Source organism: Giraffa tippelskirchi, chromosome 13, assembly GCF_054371585.1.
Source record: "Giraffa tippelskirchi isolate mGirTip1 chromosome 13, T2T-mGirTip1v1.2.pri, whole genome shotgun sequence".
NCBI lineage: Eukaryota > Metazoa > Chordata > Mammalia > Artiodactyla > Giraffidae > Giraffa > Giraffa tippelskirchi.
Genome location: NC_137287.1, coordinates 77680728 through 77702545, shown reverse-complemented (window position 1 = coordinate 77702545; position 21818 = coordinate 77680728). Strand labels below are relative to the sequence as shown.

Sequence of the window (21818 nt, the reverse complement as noted above, 5' to 3'; positions counted from 1 at the left end):
TTTCATTCAGCTACACTTGGGTGTGGTCTCTTCCTTCAATAACACAATAAATATAAGGGTTACTTGGTTATTAGCATTTTTCTTCATGGAGGAAAGAAAAATCTTTTTGTTATAATAATTCAATTTTATGGTAACTTGAGAATCTTCCCCTTTTAAGTCTAAATATAATCATTTTTGCCCAATAAGCAACTGTAGTAGCAAAGGGATCCTTTTCCTTCTCCTTCTCCTCTGATTGCTAGACGAATAATCTCATACCATCAATGTTCCAAATCCAGCCAAAGAATTTATGAAACAAAGACAGGACACTGAAAGATGAATTTCCCAGGTCAGTAAGTGCCCAATATGCTACTGGAGATCAGTGGACAAATAACTCCAGAAAGAATGATGGGATGGAGCCAAAGCAAAAACAATACCCAGCTGTGGATGTGACTGGTGATAGAAGCAAAGTCCCATGCTGTAAAGAGAAATATTGCATAGGAACCTGGAATGTTAAGTCCATGAATCAAGGCAAATTGGAAGTGGTCAAACAGGAGATGGCAAGAGTGAACGTCAACATTCTAGGAATCAGCAAACTAAAATGGACTGGAATGGGTGAATTTAACTCAGATGACCATTATATCTACTACTGTGGGCAAGAATCCCATAGAAGAAATGGAGTAGCCATCATGTTCAACAAAAGAGTCCGAAATGCAGTACTTGGATGCAATCGCAAAAACAATAGAATGATCTCTGTTAGTTTCCAAGGCAAACCATTCAATATCACAATAATCCAAGTCTATACCCCGACCAGTAACGCCAAAGAAGCTGAAGTTGAACGGTTCTGTGAAGACCTACAAGACCTTCTAGAACTAACACCCAAAAAAGATGTCCTTTTCATTATAGGGGACTGGAATGCAAAAGTAGGAAGTCAGGAAACACCTGACACAACAAGCAAATTAAGCCTTAGAATACAGAATGAAGCAGGGCAAAGGCTAATAGAGTTTTGCCATGAGAACGCACTGGTCATAGCAAACACCCTCTTCTAACAACACAAGAGAAGACTCTACATCTGGACATCACCAGATGGTCAACACTGAAATGAGATTGATTATATTCTTTGCGGCCAAAGATGGAGAAGCTCTATACAGTCAGTAAAAACAAGACCAGGAGCAGACTGTGGCTCAGATCCTGAACTGCTTATTGCCAAATTCAGACTTAAATTGAAGAAAGTAGGGAAAACCACTAGTCCATTCAGGTATGACCTAGATCAAATCCCTTATGAGTATACAGTAGAAGTGACAAATAGATTTAAAGGACTAGATCTGATAGACAGAATGCCTGATGAACTATGGACAGAGGTTCGTGACATTGTACAGGAGACAGGGATCAAGAAAATCGCTATGGAAAAGAAATGCAAAAAAGCAAAATGGCTGTCTGAGGAGGCCTTACAGATAGCTGGGAAGAGAAGAGAAGCAAAAAGCAAAGGATAAAAGGAAAGATATTCCCATCTGAATGCAGAGTTCCAAAGAATAGCAAGGAGAGATAAGAAAGCCTTCCTCAGCAATCAGTGCAAAGAAATAGAGGAAAACAATAGAATGGGAAAGACTAGAGATCTCTTCAAGAAAATTAAAGATACCAAAGGAATATTTCATGCAAAGATAGACTCAACAAAGGACAGAAATGGTATGGACCTAACAGAAGCAGAAGATATTAAGAAGAGGTGGCAAGAATACACAGAAGAACTGTACAAAAAAGATCTTCACGACCCAGATGATCACGATGGTGTGATCACTCACCTAGAGCCAGACATCCTGGAATGTGAAGTCAAGTGGGCCTTAGAAAGCATCACTATGAACAAAGCTAGTGGAGGTGATGGAATTCCAGTTGAGCTATTTCAAATCCTCAAAGATGATGCTGTGAAAGTGCTGTACTAGATATGCCAACAAATTTGGAAAACTCAGCAGTGGCCAAAGGACTGGAAAAGGTCAGTTTTCATTCCAATCCCAAAGAAAGGCAATGCCAAAGAATGCTCAAACTACCGCACAATTGCATTCATCTCACATGCTAGTAAAGTAATGCTCAAAATTCTCCAAGCCAGGCTTCAGCAATACGTGAACCGTGAAATTCTAGATGTTCAAGCTGGTTTTAGAAAAGGCAGAGGAACCAGAGATCAAATTGCCAATATCCGCTGGATCATCGAAAAAGCAAGAGAGTTCCAGAAAAACATCTATTTCTGCTTTATTGACTATGCCAAAGCCTTTGACTGTGTGGATCCCAATAAACTGTGGAAAATTCTGAAAGAGATGGGAATACCAGACCATCTGACCTGTCTCTTGAGAAACCTGTGTGCAGGTCAGGAAGCAACAGTTAGAACTGGACATGGATCAACAGACTGTTTCCAAATACGAAAAGGAGTACATCAAGGCTGTATATTGTCACCCTGCTTATTTAACTTATATGCAGAGTACATCAAGAGAAACACTGGGCTGGAAGAAACACAAGCTGGAATCAAGATTGCCGGGAGAAATATCAATAACCTCAGATATGCAGATGACACCACCCTTATGGCAAAAAGTGAAGAAGAACTAAAGAGTCTCTTGATGAAAGTGAAAGAGGAGAGTGAAAAAGTTGGCTTAAAGCTCAACGTTCAGAAAACTGAGATCATGGCATCTGGTCCCGTCACTTCATGGGAAATAGACGGGGAAACAGTGGAAAGAGTGTCAGACTTTATTTTTGGGGGCTCCAAAATCACTGCTGATGGTGATTGCAGCCATGAAATTAAAAGATGCTTACTCCTTGGAAGGGGCTTCCCTGCTGGCTCAGAGGGTAAAGCGTCTGCCTACAATGCAGGAGACCTGGGTTCGATCCCTGGGACGGGAAGATCCCCTGGAGAAGGAAATGGCAACCCACTCCAGTACACTAGCCTGGAAAATCCCATGGACAGAGAAGCCTGGTAGGCTACAGCCCATGGGGTCGCAAAGAGTCGGACACGACTGAGCAACTTCACTCCTTGGAAGGAAGGTTATGGCCAACCTAGATAGTATATTTAAAAGCAGAGACATTACTTTGCCAACAAAAGTCCGTCTAGTTAAGGCTATGGTTTTTCCAGTGGTCATGTATGGATGTGAGAGTTGGACAGTGAAGAAAGCTGAGCGCCGAAGAATTGATGCTTTTGAACTGTGGTGTTGGAGAAGACTCTTGAGAGTCCCTTGGACTGCAAGGAGATCCAATCAATCCATCCTAAAGGAGATCAATCCTGGGTGTTCATTGGAAAGACTGATGTTGAAGCTGAAACTCCAATACTTTGGCCACCTCATGCGAAGAGTTGACTCACTGGAAAAGATCCTAATGCTGGGTAGGATTGGGTGCAGGAGGAGAAGGGGACAACAGAGGATGAGATGGTTGGATGGCATCACTGACTCGATGGACATGGGTTTGGGTGGACTCCGGGTGTTGTTGATGGACAGGGAGGCCTGGTGTTCTGCAATTCATGGGGTCACAAAGAGTCGGACACAACTGAGCGACTAAACTGAACTGAATATTTCCAATTAGTCAAATGTATATCAGTAATTGAATATCATTATGGGGACTTCCCTGGTGGTCCAGTTAAGAATATGCCTTGCAGTGGGGTGGATGCAGGTTTGAACCCTGATCGGGAAATTAAGATCCTATGGTGTAGCCAAAAAAAAAAAAGAGAGAGAGAGAAGTGAATATCATCAAATAGTCTTCAAACAAAAAGATAAGTGATCAAAAACTTAAGTAGACATTCTCTTTGATCTAACAGAAATGACAGTGTGGCTTGGTTTTTTAAAATCTGAAAACCTAAATTCTAAATCTTACCTTTGCAATTTAATTATCTGGATAAATGGATCATCTCTTCTTAAATTTTTCAATCTAGAAAACAAAGAGTATACCCAGTTCCTACTCTCTCACAAAAATGTTGTATGTACTCATTTAGAGTATGATGAACTCTAAATGTTTCAAAAAGGAAAACAAGCCCAACCATTACATTATCATTTGATTTGTTGCTGAAGTCAAGTCAGCTTGAGGTTTACGTCAGCATGGAGAAAAAGTAAGAGGAACTGTCTCAATTTGACATAAACAACGGCTAAACAGGGAACATTTCATGCAAAGATGGGCACAATAAAGGACAAAAATGCAAGGACCTAACAGAAGCAGAAGAGATTAAGAAGAGATGATAAGAATACACAGAAGAACTGTACAAAAAAAAAAGCTCTTAATGACCCAGATAACCATGATGCTGTGGTCACTCACCTAGAGCCAGACATCCCGGAGAATGAAATAGACCTTAGGAAGCATTACCACAAACAAAGCTAGTAGAGGTGATGAAACTCCAGCTGAGCTATTTCAAATCCTAAAAGAGGATGTTGTTAAAGTGCTACACCCAATAAGCCAGCAAATTTGGAAAACTCAGTGGTGGCCACAAGACTGGAAAGGGCAGTTTTCATTCCAATACCAAAGAAAGGCAATGCCAAAGAATGTTCAAATGACCATACAACTGTACTCATTTCACATGCTAGCAAGGTAATGCTCAAAATCCTCCAAGCTAGGATTCAACAGTACCTGAACTGAGAACTTCCAGATGTATGAGCTGGATTTAGAAAAAGCAGAGGAACCAGAGATTAAGTTGCCAACATCTGCTGGATCACAGAAAAAGCAGGGCAATGCCAAAAAAACATCTACTTCTGCTTATTGACTACGCCAAAGCCTTTGACTGTGTGGATCACAAGAAATTGAAAAATTCTTAGAGATGGGAGTATCAGATCACCTAACCTGTCTCCTGAGAAACCCATAAACAGGTCAAGAAGCAGCAGTTAGAAGTGGACATCCAAGAATGGACTGGTTCAAAATTGGGAAAGGAGTACAACAAGGCTCTATGTTGTCACCCTCTTTATTTAACTTATATGCAGAGTACATCATGCAAAATGCCAGATTGGATGAATCACATGTTGCAATCAAGACTGCCAGGAGAAATATCAACAACCTCAAATAAGCAGATGATACCAATCTAATGGCAGAAAGTAAAGAGGAACTGAAGAGCCTCTAGATGAGGGTAAAAGAGGAGAGTGAAAAACCCGGCTTAAAACTCAACATTCAAAAAACTAAGATCATGGCATCCAGTCCCATCACTTCATGGCCAATAGATGGGGAAAAAGTGCAAACAGTAACAGACTTTATTTTCTTGGGCTCCAAAATCACTGGGGATGATGACTGCAACCATGAAATTAAAAGACATTTGCAACTTGGAAGAAAACCTATGACAAACCTAGATGGAGTATTAAAAAGCAGGGGAATTCCAGAAAAACAACTACTTCTGCTTCACTGACTACGCTAAAGCCTTTGACTGTATAGATCACAAAAAACTGGAAAATTCTTAAGAGATGAGAATACCAGACCACCTTACCTCCTGAGAAACCTGTATGTAGAACAAGAAGCAACAGTTAGAATGGGACATGGAACAATAAACTGGCTCAAAATTGGGAAAGGAGTACATCAAGGCTGTATATTGTCACCCTGCTTATTTAACTTATATGCAGAGTACATCACAGGAAATGCTGGGCTGGATGACTCACAAGCTGGAATCAAGATTGCTGGGAGAAATATCAACAGCCTCAGATATGCAGATGATTCCACTTTAATGGCAGAAAGTGAAGAGGAACTAAAGAGCCTCTTGATGAACGTGAAAGAGGAGAGTAAAAAACTTGGCTTAAAACTCAATATTCAAAAAACGAAAATCATGGCATCCTGGCCCATCACTTCGTGGCAAATAAATGGGGGAAATGTGGAAACAGTGTCAGATTTCATTTTCTTGGGCTCCAAAATCACTGTGGACGATGACTGCAGCCACAAAATTGAGACACTTGCTCCTCGGAAGAAAAACGACAAACCTAGAAAACATATTAAAAAGCAGAGATGACACTTTGCTGACAAAGGTGTGTATAGTCAAAGTTATAGCTTCTCAAGCAGTCATGTACTGATGTGAGACATCAGTATCACAAAGAAGGCTGTTGGTTTAGTCGCTAAGTCGTGTCTGACTCTTACAGACCCCATGGATTGTAGCCTGCCAGGCTCCTCTGTGCATGAGATTCTCCAGGCAAGAATACTGGAGCGGGTTGCCACTTCCTCCTCCAGAGGATCTTCTCAACCCAGGAATCAAACCCGGGTCTCTTGCATTGCAGGCAGATTCTTTACTGACTGAGCTATGAGGGAAGCCCTAAAGAAGGCTGAGCATCAAGAAATGATGCTTTTGAACTGTGGTGTTGGAGAAGACTCTTGAGAGTCCCTTGGACTGCAAGGAGATCAAACCAGTCAATCCTAGAGGAAATCAACCCTGACTATTTATTGGAAGGACTAGGGCTGAGGCTGAAGCTCCAGTACTTTGGCCACCTGATGCAAAGAGCCGACTCAATGGAAAGGACCCTGATGCTGGGAAAGATTGAAGGCAAGAGGACAAGGAGGGAGACAGAGGATGAGACGGTTGGATGGCATCACCAACTCGATGGATGTGAGTTGGAGCAAACTCAGGGAGATAGTAAAAGACAGGGAAGCCTAGCAAGCTGCAGTACATGGGGTTGCAAAGAGTCAGACACGACTTAGTGACTGAACAACAACAACAAAAGAGACTAATAAGGGTTCTAATTAGAATATTAGAATGAATGGGAATCCTATCCCAAATAGAAATCCCTCTAATCAGATAGGCAAAGTGAATTGTGCAAGAGGGTTGCATGACCCAAGTATACTCAAATACAGCTGAGAGCTGTCTTTGTGCTGCTTCTGGCCTTAGTGTTCTCAAAAAATAAATTCTAAATAGCCACTACTGCTACCTTATGGCTTCTCAAAGCTCAGTGAAGCATCCACTCAAGTCTGATCAGAGTAGGATTACAAACACTGAAATACTAATTGACTCAAGTGACAACATGAACATTTGACTAGGTGTTGAAGGAAACCACGTCACCCCAAAATAATCCTGACACATTATTTTGAATTAAAGACATTTAAGAAATAGCAGGTGCAGAAAGACACTCTGAGACTCCTTTGTCCTTCCTGAGAGCAAGAGATCAAACTCCCACGTGAAAGGTACCTTCCCCATAGCAGGAGGAAGGAAAACAGTCTTATCAGCAGAGGTGGGGGACTGGGGGCTGGGAAAGCTGTACAAACAAAGCTTAGGACAGTAATCCTTATCTTGCCATTATCTCTTCACCACTTACTATCTCTGCCCCACACCCCCTTTGTCTTGTCAATGCTTCACAAATTTATCATGTGTCTAAAATGTGCAAAAGTTTCCGGCTCTGGTCACTTCTTCAGGTCTTCATTCTCTTGTGACAGCCCCTGTCTATAAGTCAAAGTTTAACAAAATGTGTATGTTTTTCTCCTGTTAATCTGTTTTATGTCAGTTTAATCCTTAGGCCTAGCCAGAGACCCAAAGAGGGTGGAGGAGAATTTTCCCTCACCTGCAGGGTCAAGAGGCCTAACTTAGTAAGGTTAGGCAGAGACTTGGTGAATTTATCCAGAAACTGTCAAATTCATTTACAGAGAAGAATCCAAGGAGAGGGAGCACAGCTCGGTGGAAACAGTAAAAACTCTATGATGTGTTTGGTGACCTTGAATAAGTTCCTTAGTATCTGTGAACACCATTTCCTCCTCTATAAAATACGAATTATTTCACAGGACTATCAGAAAGATTAAAAGAGATAACAAAAACTAGCAATTTTTTAAATGTCCTAAAGGGACTTCCCTGGTGGTCCAGTGGTTCCCAATGTAGGGGGCGCGAGTCCTATCCCTGGTCAGGGAACTAGATCCCACAGGCCGTGCAGTGTAGCCAAAACATAAGTAAATATAAATTAATTAAAAATGCACATTCCTAGTCATTAGGAAAAAAAAGGTCCTAACAACCAGATCTCTGAGTCCTCTACTTACTTTGGTCTGGTCACTAACTTGCTATGTAACACACATGACAAGTCATTTGATCTAAATCTGTTTCCTCATCTGCCAAATAGTTGGGGAATGGATACCCTACACATTTCCTGAACTATTTATAACCATCACATATGAAAATGAATCTGAAAATGAATTTGAAAATCTGTCAAACATACAAAAACCCGTGTAACTGGGAGATAATTAATTACATACATACAAAAATAAAGAGGATTCATACGAGCAAACCTATTATAATCCAGGATTATATAATACCCCAATCAAATTAGTTTTAGTAAGAAAAAAAATGTCATGCCAAAAATCATACCCCAAATGCTAGACACACTGGCCACCACATGGCTATTAGCTACAAGCATTCTTTTCCGTACAATAAATGAACCAAATGACCTCAGCTCTCCAAAGAACGAAAAGCAGTTCAACAACATCTTTTGTTCAAGTCGGGTGTTTGCCATTTACAACTACTACTTCAATTTCTAGAGCAACAGGAAAAAGAGAAAAAGAAAGCAAGCTATACACTGCAGGGTTTCTCAACATCAGCAGATAATTAAAAAAAAAAAAGAAGTCCTTTTTACTTTATTTATTTTAGTTGTATTGCGTCTTCATTGTGGCTTGTGAACTTAGCTGCCCCGAAGCATGTGGGCTCTTAGTTCCCAGACCAGGGACTGAACTCCATCCCCTGCATTGGAAGGTAGATTCTTAGTCACTGGACCACGAGGGAAGTTCCTAACCTAAATAATTTTTTAATGTTGGGGTCACCCCAGAGTACCGTAGGTTATTGAGGTGCATCCCTAGCCTCCACTAACTAGATGCCAGGAGCAATGTGCCTCTCACCCCTACCTCGCCAACATACACGCAGCTGGGACAACTAAAAATGTCTCCAGCCTGTGCCAAATGATCCCAGGGAGAGTTGGGGGAGGGGACAAAGTCATACCCAGCTGAGATTCACTGAGCTATAGCCTCACTACAACATTCCAGTATTTATTTCACATCTGGGGCTTCCCTTGTGGCTCAGCTGATAAAGAATCTGCCTGCAATATGGGAGACCTGGGTTCGACCCCTGGGTTGGGAAGATCACCTTGAGAAGGGAAAAGCTACCCACTTCAGTATCCTGGCCTGGAGAATTCCACGGACTGTATAGTCCATGGGATCACAAAGAGCTGGACACTACTGAGTGACTTTCACTTTCAGTCTCTCAGTTAAGTTCAGTCACTCAGTCGTGTCCGACTCTTTGTGACCCCATGAACCGCAGCACACCAGGCCTCCCTGTCCATCACCAACTCCCAGAGTTTACTCAAATTCATGTCCATTAAGTCGGTGATGCCATCCAACCATCTCATCCTCTGTCATCCCCTTCTCCCCCTGCCTTCAATCTTTCCTAGCATCAGGGTCTTTTCAAATGAGTCAGCTCTTTGCATGAGGTGGCCAAAGTATTGGAGTTTCAGCTTCAACATCAGTTCTTCTAATGAACACCAAGGACTGATCTCCTTTAGGACGGGCTGGTTGGATCTCCTTGCAGTCCAAGGAACTCTCAAGAGTCTTCCCCAACACCACAGTTCAAAAGCATCAATTCTTCAGCGCTCAGCTTTCTTTTTAGTCCAACTCTCACATCCATACATGACCACTGGAAAAACCACAGACTTGATCAGATGGACCTTTGTGGACAAAGTAATGTCTCTGCTTTTTAATATGCTGTCTAGGTTGGTCATAACTTTCCTTCCAAGGAGTAAGCGTCTTTTAATTTCATGGCTACAGTCACCATCTGCAGTGATTTTGGAGCCCCCCAAAATTAAGTCTGACACTGTTTCCACTGTTTCCCCATCTATTTGCTGTGAAGTGATGGGACCAGATGCCATCAGCTCAGTTTTCTGAACGTTGAGCTTTAAGCCAACTTTTTCACTCTCCTCTTTCACTTTCATCAAGAGGCTCTTCAGTTCTTCTTCACTTTCTGCCATAAGGGTGGTGTCATCTGCATATCTGAGGTTATTGATATTGTTTCCAGCAATCTTGATTCCAGCTTGTGCTTCATCCAGCCCAGTGTTTCTCATGATGTAGTCTGCATGTAAGTTAAATAAGCAGGGTGACAACACAGAGCCTTGGCGTACTCCTTTCCCTATTTGGAACCAGTCTGTTGTTCCATGTCCAGTTCTGTTGCTTCCTGACCTGCATACAGATTTCTCAAGAGGCAGGTCAGGCGGTCCGGTATTCCCATCTCTTTCAGAATTTTCCAGTTTATTGTGATCCACACAGTCAAAGGCTTTGGCATAGTCAATAAAGCAGAAATAGATGTTTTTCTGGAACTCTCTTGCTTTTTCGATGATCCAGCAGATGTTGGCAATTTGATCTCTGGTTCCTCTGCCTTTTCTAAAACCAGCTTGAACATTTGGAAGTTCACGGTGCATGTATTGCTGAAGCCTGGCTTGGAGAATTTTGAGCATTACTTTATTAGCATGTGAGATGAATGCAATTGTACAGTAGTTTGAGCATTCTTTGGCATTGCCTTTCTTTGGGATTGGAGTGAAAACTGACCTTTTCCAGTCCTGTGGCCACTCTCGAGTTTTCCAAATTTGCTGACATATTGAGTGCAGCACTTTCACAGCATCATCATTTTAGGATTTGAAATAGCTCAACTGGAATTCCATCACCTCCACTAGCTTTGTTCGTAGTGATGCTTCCTAAGGCCCACTTGACTTCACATTCCAGGATGTTTGCTCTAGGTGAGTGACCATGGCATCGTCATTATCTGGATCGTGAAAATCTTTTTTGTACAGTCCTTCTGTGTATTCTTGCCACCTCTTCTTAATATCTTCTGCTTCTGTTAGGTCCATAGCATTTCTGTCCTTTATTGAGCCTATCTTTGCATGAAATGTTCCCTTGGTATCTCTAATTTTCTTGAAGAGATCTCTAGTCTTTCCCATTCTATTGTTTTCCTCTATTTCTTTGCACTGATTGCTGAGGAAGGCTTTCTTATCTCTCCTTGCTATTCTTTGGAACTCTGCATTCAAATGGGTATATATCTTTCCTTTTCTCCTTTGCTTTTCACTTCTCTTCTTTTCACAGCTATTTGTAAGGCCTCCTCAGACAGCCATTTTGCTTTTTTGCATTTCTTTTTCTTGGGGATGGTCTTAATCTCTGTTCTCTGTACAATGTCATGAACCTCCGTCCATAGTTCATCAGGCACTCTATCAGATCTAGTCCCTTAAATCTATTTCTCACTTCCACTGTATAATCATAAGGGATTTGATTTAGGTCATACCTGAATGGTCTAGTGGTTTTCCCCACTTTCTTCAATTTAAGTCTGAATTTGGCAATAAGGAGTTCATGATCTGAGCCACAGTCAGCTCCCAGTCTTATTTCTGCTGACTGTATAGAGCTTCTCCATCTTTGGCTGCAAACAATACAATCAATCTGACTTAGGTGTTGACCATCTGATGATGTCCATGTGTAGAGTCTTCTCTTGTGTTGTTGGAAGAGGTGCTTGCTATGATCAGTGTGTTCTCTTGGCAAAACTCTATTAGCCTTTGCCCTGCTTCATTCTGTACTCCAAGGCCAAATTTGCCTGTTACTCCAAGGTGCTTCTTGACTTCCTACTTTTGCATTCCAGTCCCCTATAATGAAAAGGACATCGTTTTTGATTGTCAGTTTTAAAAATTCTTGTAGCTCTTCATAGAACTATTCAACTTCAGCTTCTTCAGCATTACTGATCAGGGCATAGATATGGATTTCCGTGATACTGAATGGCTTGCCTTGGAAATGAACAGAGATCATCTGTCATTTCGGAGATCGCATCCAAGTACTGCATTTCGGATTCTTCTGTTGACTATGATGGCTACTCCATTTCTTCTAAGGGATTCCCACCCACAGTAGTAGATAATGGTCATCTGAGTTAAATTCACCCATTCCAGTCCATTTTAGTTTGATGATTCCTAGAATGTCGACGTTCACTCTTGCCATCTCCTGTTTGACCACTTCCAATTTGCCTTGATTCATGGACCTAACATTCCAGGTTCCTATGCAATATTTCTCTTTACAGCATCGGACCTTGCTTCTATCACCAGTCACATCCACAACTGTGTGTTGTTTTTGCTTTGGCTCCATCCCTTCATTCTTTCTGGATTTGTTTCTCCACTGATCTCCAGTAGCACATTGGGCACCTACTGACCTGGGGAGTTCATCTTTCAGTGTCCTATCTTTTTGCCTTTTCATACTGTTCATGGGGTTCTCAAGGCAAGAATACTGAAGTGGTTTGCCATTCCCTTCTCCAGTGGACCACATTCTGAGACTGACAGATTAGAATGCAGTTGAGAGCTAACAGTTTTGCAGTATAAGAGCTCAGTAAAAGAATGCTGTCTGTAGGAGAATTATAGGTACAGGAGGGAGTTATGGTTTAATTCTCTTCCATCAACATGCTATTTTTTTGCTTAATTCTCTCTAGAATTTCCTTCTTGGGAGTTCTTTTGGGGTAACAACTTAACCAGTCACCAAAGCTTAGTCTCTACCAGAATTACTAATTATTATTCATTAGTGATTATATGGAAAAAAAAAATCAAGCCTCAAGATTTTGATTTCTAAGCAACCAAATATGAAATGAATCAAAATTAAGTGCTACTTATCTATTTAAATTATTAAACATAGTCAAACATTTAAAATATTAAGTAAAAGTACACAAATTAGTATTCAGCTAATTACTGTAGATATTTAATACATATATGTTGATGGTAAAATGCAAAAAGAAACCATAAGAAGTAGAATTTTAAGAATTATATTAAATGCCTAGTATACACCATCACTGGGTAAGACATGTGAATTTCTACAAGAAATAATTTCGATATACTTACACTGGTACTCTTAGCATAGTAGTGAAAGTGTTAGTCACTCAGTCATGTCTGACTCTTTTCGACTCCACAGACTGTAGCCCAAAAGACTCCTCTATCCATGGACTTCTCCAGGCAAGAATACTGGAGTGGGTATACTGGAGTGGGTAGCCAATGCCTTCTCCAGGGGGTCTTCCCAACTGAGGGATCGAACCTGGGTCTCACGCATTTCAGATTTTTTACCATCTGAACCACCGGGGAAGCCCGTTAATTTTGCCTAGGTAAATATAAATTTTAAATGCAATCACAGTAAGTTATCTAGAATGCTATATTTCACCTGGTCAGTGTGAGAGTGACTTCTGTTGTCATCAAATACAAGAGCTAATCACCACCCCCCTCTGCTGGGAGCTACCTGATACAAATAACTGTCAGCCTGGTCTCCAGGGCTGCCCAGGTGATACTAGTTGTAAAGAACCTGCCTGCCAATGCAGGAGACGTAAGACATGCAGGTTTGATCCCTGGGTCAGGAAGATCACCTGGATGAGGGCACGGCAACCCACTCCAGAATTCTTGCCTGGAGAAGCTCATGAACAGAGGAACCTGGAGAGTTACAGTCCATGGGTTCACAAAGAGTTGGACACAACTGAAGCAAGTTAGCATGCACCCACAGCCTGCTCTCCCAGAGTCTGAACTTAAAAAATGACAAAGCATGAGCCATCAATAGGCCACTGTAGACACAATTCTACTTTATACCATGTCTAATGTTCTTAAGGAAGCTAACTCCAATTGTGGTTTAAAAAAATAATAATAATCACATCAACTCCACTAAGTTTAGAGACACTGCAATAGCAGAGTTAAAATTCTGTGAGCTGCAACATGAGACAGCACATCTTTCACTTTCAAACTTGTAGCAGGTTCCTGTTAAGAGTTCTGGTGGACTTCGTTATTCAGATCAACTCTGCTGCTGAAAGCTAAAAAAGCTAAACAAAATATAATTGTACATGTTGTAGCAGAAAAGCTTAGAAATTAATCATGAAATCTACAATGGTGTAAATTTATATAATCTTTCATGGTTTGCATTTGAAATATGCATATTAGGAAGTAATACAATTGTGATAAATGTGTGTAGGTTATAGTATGCCCTGAAAGAGACTCAGAGAAATAAGATACCTATTTTTGTGTGTGTTGTTCAAATTCCTATGTTTCCACATTGTTCCATATATAAGATATATAATCTATAATTCTGCTCATGACAAATATCACCAGATCCTCTTTCTCAGGCAAAAAAATATAACCCAGTGTTAAAGATGATCAGCAGAGAAACTCAAATTTACTCCAATGTGTGCAACTTTGGCACAATTCACTGAAATCAATGGAAACCTGCCTAAATATTTCACACAACCCCTCCGTGGTCCTCTATTATGCAAGCTGCAACATTTCAGGCCAACTCCTTTATTTTACTAGCGAGCCCTGTCAACACTGAGGTAACAGAACTGGAAAAACTCATCACTCCACCGTGATATTCAAATATCAAATTGTATTTCATTTGGCAATAATTACACGGTTGCCAAATAAAACTAACACAAATATAGTACGCTAGGCAAGGTTTCGAGTCATTCTTTTCTTGAAACAGACTCCCGGGGAGCCTCAAATTGATCCTGCGATTGCTGAGACATTCCGTCTTTCCTCTGACCCCTTCCTGCCCCACCCCTCACGCATGTTCCAGGATGAACTCATCGGCATGCATTTCTGCATTTAGCCTCCTCTAGTTGTATTCTCACAGGCCCTTTCTCACACTCTGCTCCTCCAGAGGAGAGCTATGTTTTATTCATTTCCGAACTCCTCACACCTAGCCAATGTTCTGCATATAAAGTCATCCCTAATATCTACTCCACGGCAGGAACTAGAGATGGAGAAGGAGAAATACAGACCTCACCCTCTGCAACCTCACAGAAAGGGAATATGGGATATGGGCTGCCTGAACAGAATCAAATAATGAAAGGCCAGTTAGCCAGTGTTCCTTTCTACTCTTGCCATTCAAGGCTTGTTGCTGTTGTTCAGTCGCTAAGTCCTGTCCAACTCTTTGAGATGACATGAACTACAGCACACCAGGTTTCCCTGTCCTTCAGTAACTCCCAGAGTTTGCTCAAACTCCTGTCCAATGAGTGATGCCATCTAACAATCTTATCTTCTGTCACCCCCTTCTCCTCCTGCCCTCAATCTTTTTTTCCCAGCATCAGGGTCTTTTCCAGTGAGTTGGCTCTTTGCATCAGGTGGCCAAAGTACTAGAGATTCAGCATCAGCATTAGTCCTTTCAATGAATATTCTGGGTTGATTTCCTTTGGGATTGACTGGTTTGATGTCCTTGCTGTCCAAGGGACTCTCAAGAGTCTTCTCCAGGACCACAATTGGAAAGCATCAATTCTTCAGCACTCAGCCTTCTTTATGGGCCAACTCTCACATCCATACATGACTACGGGAAAAACCAGAGCTTTGACTTTATGGATCTTTGTCATTGAAGCGATGTCTCTGCTTTTTAATACTCTGTCTGGATCTGTCATAGCTTTTCTTCCAAGGTGCAAGTGTCTTTTTTGACTTCTAGGCTGCAGTCACCATCCACAGTGGTTTTGGAGCCCAAGAAAATAGAGTGTTACTGTTTCCACTTTTTCCCCATCTAGTTGCCACGAAGTGATAGGACTGGATGCCATGACCTTAGTTTTTTGAATGTTGAGTTTTAAGCTGGGTTTTTCTCTCTCCTCTTTCACCCTCATCCAGAGGCTCTATAGTTCCTCTTCACTTTCTGCCATTAGATTGGTTCAGTTCAGTTTAGTTCAGTCACTCAGTCGTGTCCAACTCTTTGCAACCCCATGGACCACAGCACACCAGGCCTCCCTGTCCATCACCAACTCCCGGAGTTAACTCAAACTCATGTCCATTGAGTCAGTGATGCCATCCAACCATCTCATCCTCTGTAGCATCTGCTTATTTGAGGTTGTTGATATTTCTCCTGGCAAACTTGATCCCAGCATGTGATTCATCCAATCTGGCATTTCACATGATGTACTCTGCATATAAGCTAAATAAACAGGGTGACAGCATACAGCCTTGATGTATTCCTTTCCCAATTTTGAACCAGTCTGTTGTTCCACGTCCAGTTCTAACTGCTGCTTCTTGACCTGCATACAGGTTTCTCGAGAGACAAGTAAGGCGATCTGGTATTCCCATCTCTGAGAATTTTTCAGTTTGTTGTGATCCACACAGTCAAAGGCTTTATTTAGCATAGTCAATGAAGCAGAAGTAGTTGTTTTTCTGGAATTCCCCTGCTTTTTCTATGACCCAACTGATGTTAGCAATTTCATCTCTGGTTCCTCTGTGTTTTTTCTAAACCCAGCTTGCACATCTGGGAGTTCTCAGTTCACATACTACTGAAGCCCAGCTTGAAGGATTTGGAATATTACCTTGCTAGCATGTGAGCACAATTGTACAGTAGTTTGAATGTTCTTTGGCATTGCCCTTCTTTGGGATTGGAATGAAAACTGACCTTTTCCAGTCCTGTGGCCACTACTAAGTTTTACAAATTTGCTCATATATTGAGTGCAGCACTTTAATAGCTTCAACTTTTAGAGTTTGAAATAGCTCAGCTGGAATTTCATCATCTCCACTAGCTTTGTTTGTAGTAAGGCTTCCTAAGGCCCACTTGATTTCACACTCTCGGATGTTTGGCTCTAGGTGAGTGATCACATCATCGTGGTCATCCGTGTCATTAAGACTCTTCTTTTATAGTTTCTCTGTGTATTCTTTTTTTTTGAAGTAAACTAAAGTTTTATTCTATAATACATGGATATAAGCATAAAATCTCCTTAAAGAGCTTGCCACCCTGAGGCGATGTCCTTGGGTATATAAAGAATACAGCAATAGCAAATGAAATCTGAGCTCCAGGAATGAAAATGGGCTTCAAAAACATAATTTAATATTTATGCAATTGCACACATACCAGTAGTATTCTATGCCTCCTCTAGTCTCTGAATCCAACTACATCAATTGCCTTGCAGTTTGCACACTGGACAGCCTGACTCCCTACATATATTTCATCTACACAATGCCTCCTTTCCAACTGAAATTTAATGAGTTAACATGGGATTTACATATAGGGATTTCTATACGGTCAGTGCATTGCCAGAAAGCACAACCAGTTTTTGACAACAGCATCTGCCAACATAAAAACTTTGGCCCTCAGAGGGAACTTGATGCCATCTGACTATAGCAATGTTGGGGGGGGGTCCTTGAGGGTCCCCTGGGATTCTCCAGAGGTGAGGTTTTTCATAGAATCTGAGGGCTGCATCAAGGGTCCTCTGTGTACTTTTATCACCTCTTCTTAATCTCTTTTGCTTGTTAGCTCCTTACTGTTTCTGTCCTTTACAGTGCCCATCTTTGCATGAAATGTTCCCTTGGTGGTGGTGGTTATTGTTCAGTCACTCAGTTGTGTCTGACTCTTTGCGACCCCATGGACTGAAGCATGCCAGGCTTCCCTGTCCTTTGGTGTCTCCAATGTTCTTGAAGAGATCACTAGTCTCTCCCATTCTATTGTTTTCCTCTGTTTCTTTGCATTGTTCACTGTAAGAAGGTTTTCTTATCTCTCCTTGCTATTCTCTGGTACTCTGCATTCTGTTGGGTATATCTTTCCCTTTCTCCTTTGCCTTTTGTTTCTCTTTTCTCAGCTATTTCTAAGGCCTCCTCAGATAATCACTTTGCCTTCTTGCATTTCTTGTTCTTGGGGATAGTGTTGGTCACTGCCTCCTGTATAATGTTATAAACCTCTGTCCATGGTTCTTCAGGCAGTCTGTCTACCAGATCTAATCCCTTGAATCTATTCGTCACCTCCACTGTATAATCACAAGGGATTTGATTTAGGTCATACCTGAATGGTCTAGTGGTTTTCCCTACTGTCTTCAACTTAAGCCTGAATTTTGTAATAAGGAGTTCATGATCTGAGCCACAGTCATGTCCAGGTCTTGTTTTTGCTAACTGTACAGAGCTTCTCCATCTTCAGCTGCAAAGAATATAATCAATCTGACTAAGGTATTGACCATCTGGTGATGTACATGTGTAGAGCTGTCTTGTGTTGTTGGAAGAGGGTGTTTGCTATGACCAGTGCATTCTCTCAGCAAAACTCTGTTAGCCTTTGCCCTGCTTCATTTTACTCCAAGGCCAAACTTGCCTGTTTCTCCAGGTATCTCTTGACTTCCTATTTTTGCATCCCAACCCCCTATGATGAAAAGGACATCTTTTTTTGGTGTTAGTTCTAGAAGGTCTTGTAGATCTTCACAGAATCAAATCATTCAACTTAAGCTTCTTCAGCATTAGTGGTTGGGGCATAGCCTTGGATTAATGTGAGGTTAAACTACTGTGATGCTGAAACAAGATAATGAGGAACAAAAGCAGGCTTTCTTTTCAGAAATACAAATGTGTGTCTTCAGCCCTGACCAATTCCTCTGAGTTCCACATTCCTACATCCAAGAGCCTGTTCAATGTGTCATTCTGGTGGGAGTTACAGGGGTGAATTGCACGGATTTTGAAACAAGACTGCCTGGGTCTGAATCCCAGCTCCATCACTCCCACGCTAGGAGATGGCAGGCTTCTTTTGTGGCTCCTTCACACACACAACTGTCGTAAGAATTATAAGAATTAACATGTGTAAAAGTGCTTCAAACCCAGCCAAGCACACAGTTCACACTGACATGGAGCTTACTGCTATTACCAGCACTGGGATTGCTGTTACTATGTCTGCCTGCATGTGCATGCTATGTCACTTCAGTCGTGTTCAACTCTTTGTAACACTCTGGACTGCAGCCCTCCAGGCTCCTCTGTCCATGGGATTCTCCAGGCAACAATACTGGAGTGGGTTGCCATCCCATCCTCCAGGGGATCTTCCCAATCCAGGAAATCAAACCCGCATCTCTTACATTTCCTGCACTGGCAGGCGGGTTCTTTACCACTAGTGCCACCTGGGAAGCCTGTTACTATGTCTATGGAGTGTATCTATAACTTGTCCAAAACAGAATTCATGGTTGTCCTCCCAAACCCCTTCCTCCCTTCTCAGGAAACAGCACTACTGTCCATCCAGCTGTTTCAGCCTAAAACCAGAGAAATCATTACTTCTCCCCCTTCTCACACTCCAACTTCTAGCATCAAAAGTATACTATGACTGACAATATACCATCATCTCGCCAACTATCTCCCCTAGCCCAAACCCCTGCCATCTCTCCCTAGGTGACGGTAAGAGACTCCCACCTCCCCACTTTGAATACTTCCCACTCCACAACCCTACTGCTAATTCTCCCTCCAAGAAAACTGCAATCAGATGCTATCCCCTTGATGCAAGGCTCCCTGTAGTTTCCCATCACATTCAGAGTAGCGTCTTCACACACCTCTGCCCCCTTAGCCCACAAGGGTCCCCCTAGTTGCTGGCCCTCCAATATCACTTGCCACCACCTTCTCCCTTCCTTGCCTTGTTCTAAACACTCTCCCCTTGCCACGCCTTGGCCATCTCAGGCTTCCTTCCAGCTCAGACCACTGTTGTCGCTCCTGTCACAAGACAGTACCATACAGTCCTCTGAAGTCTGGACTCAGGTCGAGTTACCCTCATTCAAATACTGACTCTATCACATTTTAGCTCTGTCAGCAAGCATGTGTGCTCAGTTGTTCAGCTGTGTCCGACTCTTTGCAACCCCATGGACTGCACCCCTCCAGGCTCCACTGTCCATGGAATTTTCCAGGCAAGAATACTGGAGTGGGTTTCCATTTCCTACTCTAAGGGATCTTCCCAACCCAAGCATAGAACCCGCATCTCCTGCATTGGCAGGCGGGTTCTTTATCACTGAGCCACCTGGGAAGCCATGAGCACATCCGTAACATTTCTGTGCACCAGTATCCTCATGTATAATAAAAATTGGAGATATGAATACACATCTCAGAAGGTTGTAAAAATCTAATTTAGTGTTTGGAAGAATGCCTCACATAGTTAGCTCTAGGTTAGAGTTTACTGCTACAATTATGCCTGCCTGAAAATTTCTTACCTCAGGTTCTTCCTCTCACTTCCATCAATTCAAAGCCACCTCCTCCTAAATGTATTCCCTGATGGACCCCATGTCAAACAACCTGCCCTGTACTCCCACTGTTGTTCTTGTCTTCCTTGACTTCACTGCACTTACCATCATCTGAAATAACATTATGTACTTATTCTTTGATGCCTGATACCCCCTGGACCACGAGCTCCCCCAGGTTGGCGACTTCGTCTATTTGCTGCTCTATTTGTAGTTCTGACTCAGAACCTGACTTCGAAAGCACACATCTCCTATCCAGGTTAGTGGACGGGCCGGAGTTTCTTAGTAATACTTAGCCAGCCTTTCATTTTCATGATCGCGTCTGATCCTCAAAAAAGAAACAGTACATATACTATCATCTCCCATTTTAGGGAGAAAAAGAAAGGTCCCAGCTTGGGTGACTTCTCTTTGGACACAAATCTAGTAACTATCAGAAACAAAAATCAGAACCCTTGCTTTCTAAGGCTCTTCAAACTAGGATGGAAGGGTACTGGGCCCCTGAGCTGAATTTACAGAAATGTTTGTATTCAATTTCCTGAATAAATACACCCTAGGGGCGCCCAATATTCTTCCTTTCAAAGTTCTTAACAAACACTTGCTCCTGAATTTGAGAAGTTTCATAGTATAGCACTAACTCATCAAAAATGCACCAACCTCTGGCAAGCCAAGAAAGTCAAGCAGCAACATATGATGAGGTGATATTCCAAACTGACACATCAACAACCCCTAAAACACAATGTGTCTGTGTTGAGTATACTGTGCTCATTCCAGGACGCTCCGTTTTCTCTACAACACCAGACAAGGGAGCGTTTTAATTGCTGAGAACACTGCGATACTGGTACCAGTGATTTCTTGACCCCTGTCCACCAAGCTCAGAGACAAGAGTTCAGATTTGTGGTCCGGTTCAAGTGTTGTCCGTGATTAGATGGGCTGAAGGAAAGAAGGCAAAATTTTGAAAACATTCCCTACCTACAAGACCTCTGTCAGATGGTCGCTGGTCATCATTCTCAGAATAACCGACTGTCTTGTCTTCTCCTGGCAAGGTTACCTCTCACCACGCTCCCGGCCCTGGGAGATGCCCATTAGGGAGGTCAGAGGCCGCTATGCCTTCATTTTACACAAAAAGAAAACTGAGGCAGCAAGTGGCCATCCCTGCAGCTCGCCCTCAGCTATCTGGAAGTTGCCGGGACCCCAAAGGAAGCCCAGTTATGAGAGGGTCTCTCCAGGAACCCTGCACCGCTGACTCAACATGTCAAACTCCAGGGCAGATGGAATTCAGTCCTCTCTACGAGGAAGAGAGAAAATAGGCTCTTCCCTTGGACTCCCCGTTCTCTAGCCTCTACTGCGGTCCCCAGGGAGACCGTGCGAGTCTCCTGGGGCGCGGCCTCGCCTGCTCGCACTGCTGCCCCGCCCGCCACGGAGAGCGCTCTCCCGCCCCAGGCGGGTACCTGTCCCGTCACCGCGTTCGGCGGCTCCCCGGACCGCCCCAGGGGCGGAACCCAAGGCCACCACCGACTCCTGGTGTGCGAACAGCTGGGCGAGCCCCGGAGGCCCAAGCAGCTTCAGGAGTCCTCAGAAACTTACAGTTATCCGACCGCGTACGCGTCACGGCGAGGTGACGTCAGAGGACCCGGCGCCTGGGCAGGTCAGGCAGCAGGGCACCGCCCCCCGCGCGCCGGCAGGAGACACGCCCCTTCCTCAACGGCCACGCCCCGCCGCGAGGCCCTGGGCGCGGAGCAGGCGCAGACGGCCCGCGTGGCTGCCTCTTGGAGGGTTTCCCAAACCAGGTCGCGGAGGGCGGGGGCTGCTTGAGAGAGCTGTGCTCTAGCCGTGGGGCCAGGGGCGAGGCAACAATGGGAGTGGGCAAAGACCCTGGGAACACAGTAAACAGGGTGTCGCCAAGGGGCTGGGGCTGGACGCCAGGGTTGTGAGGTAAATTTTCCACAGACTTTGCCTTTCTTCCCTCACG

At 43.0% G+C, this 21818-nt stretch overlaps 1 protein-coding gene across 50 annotated transcripts in view; it reads right to left on the bottom strand.

Annotated features, from left to right (window-relative positions):
• The window catches only part of ZNF438 (zinc finger protein 438), a 183289-nt gene extending 161817 nt beyond the window's left edge, over positions 1-21472 (bottom strand). For 18 of the 50 annotated variants that reach the window (XM_081553879.1, XM_081553882.1, XM_081553906.1 and 15 more), the window contains exon 1: positions 21298-21472. The gene's annotated coding sequence lies outside the window, so the exon portion shown is untranslated. Of the gene's footprint in view, positions 1-20503; positions 20780-20818 lie in introns of all 50 variants that reach the window. The other 32 variants (XM_081553878.1, XM_081553908.1, XM_081553891.1 and 29 more) reach the window with 6 other exon arrangements.
• Positions 21473-21818: the final 346 nt, after the last annotated feature.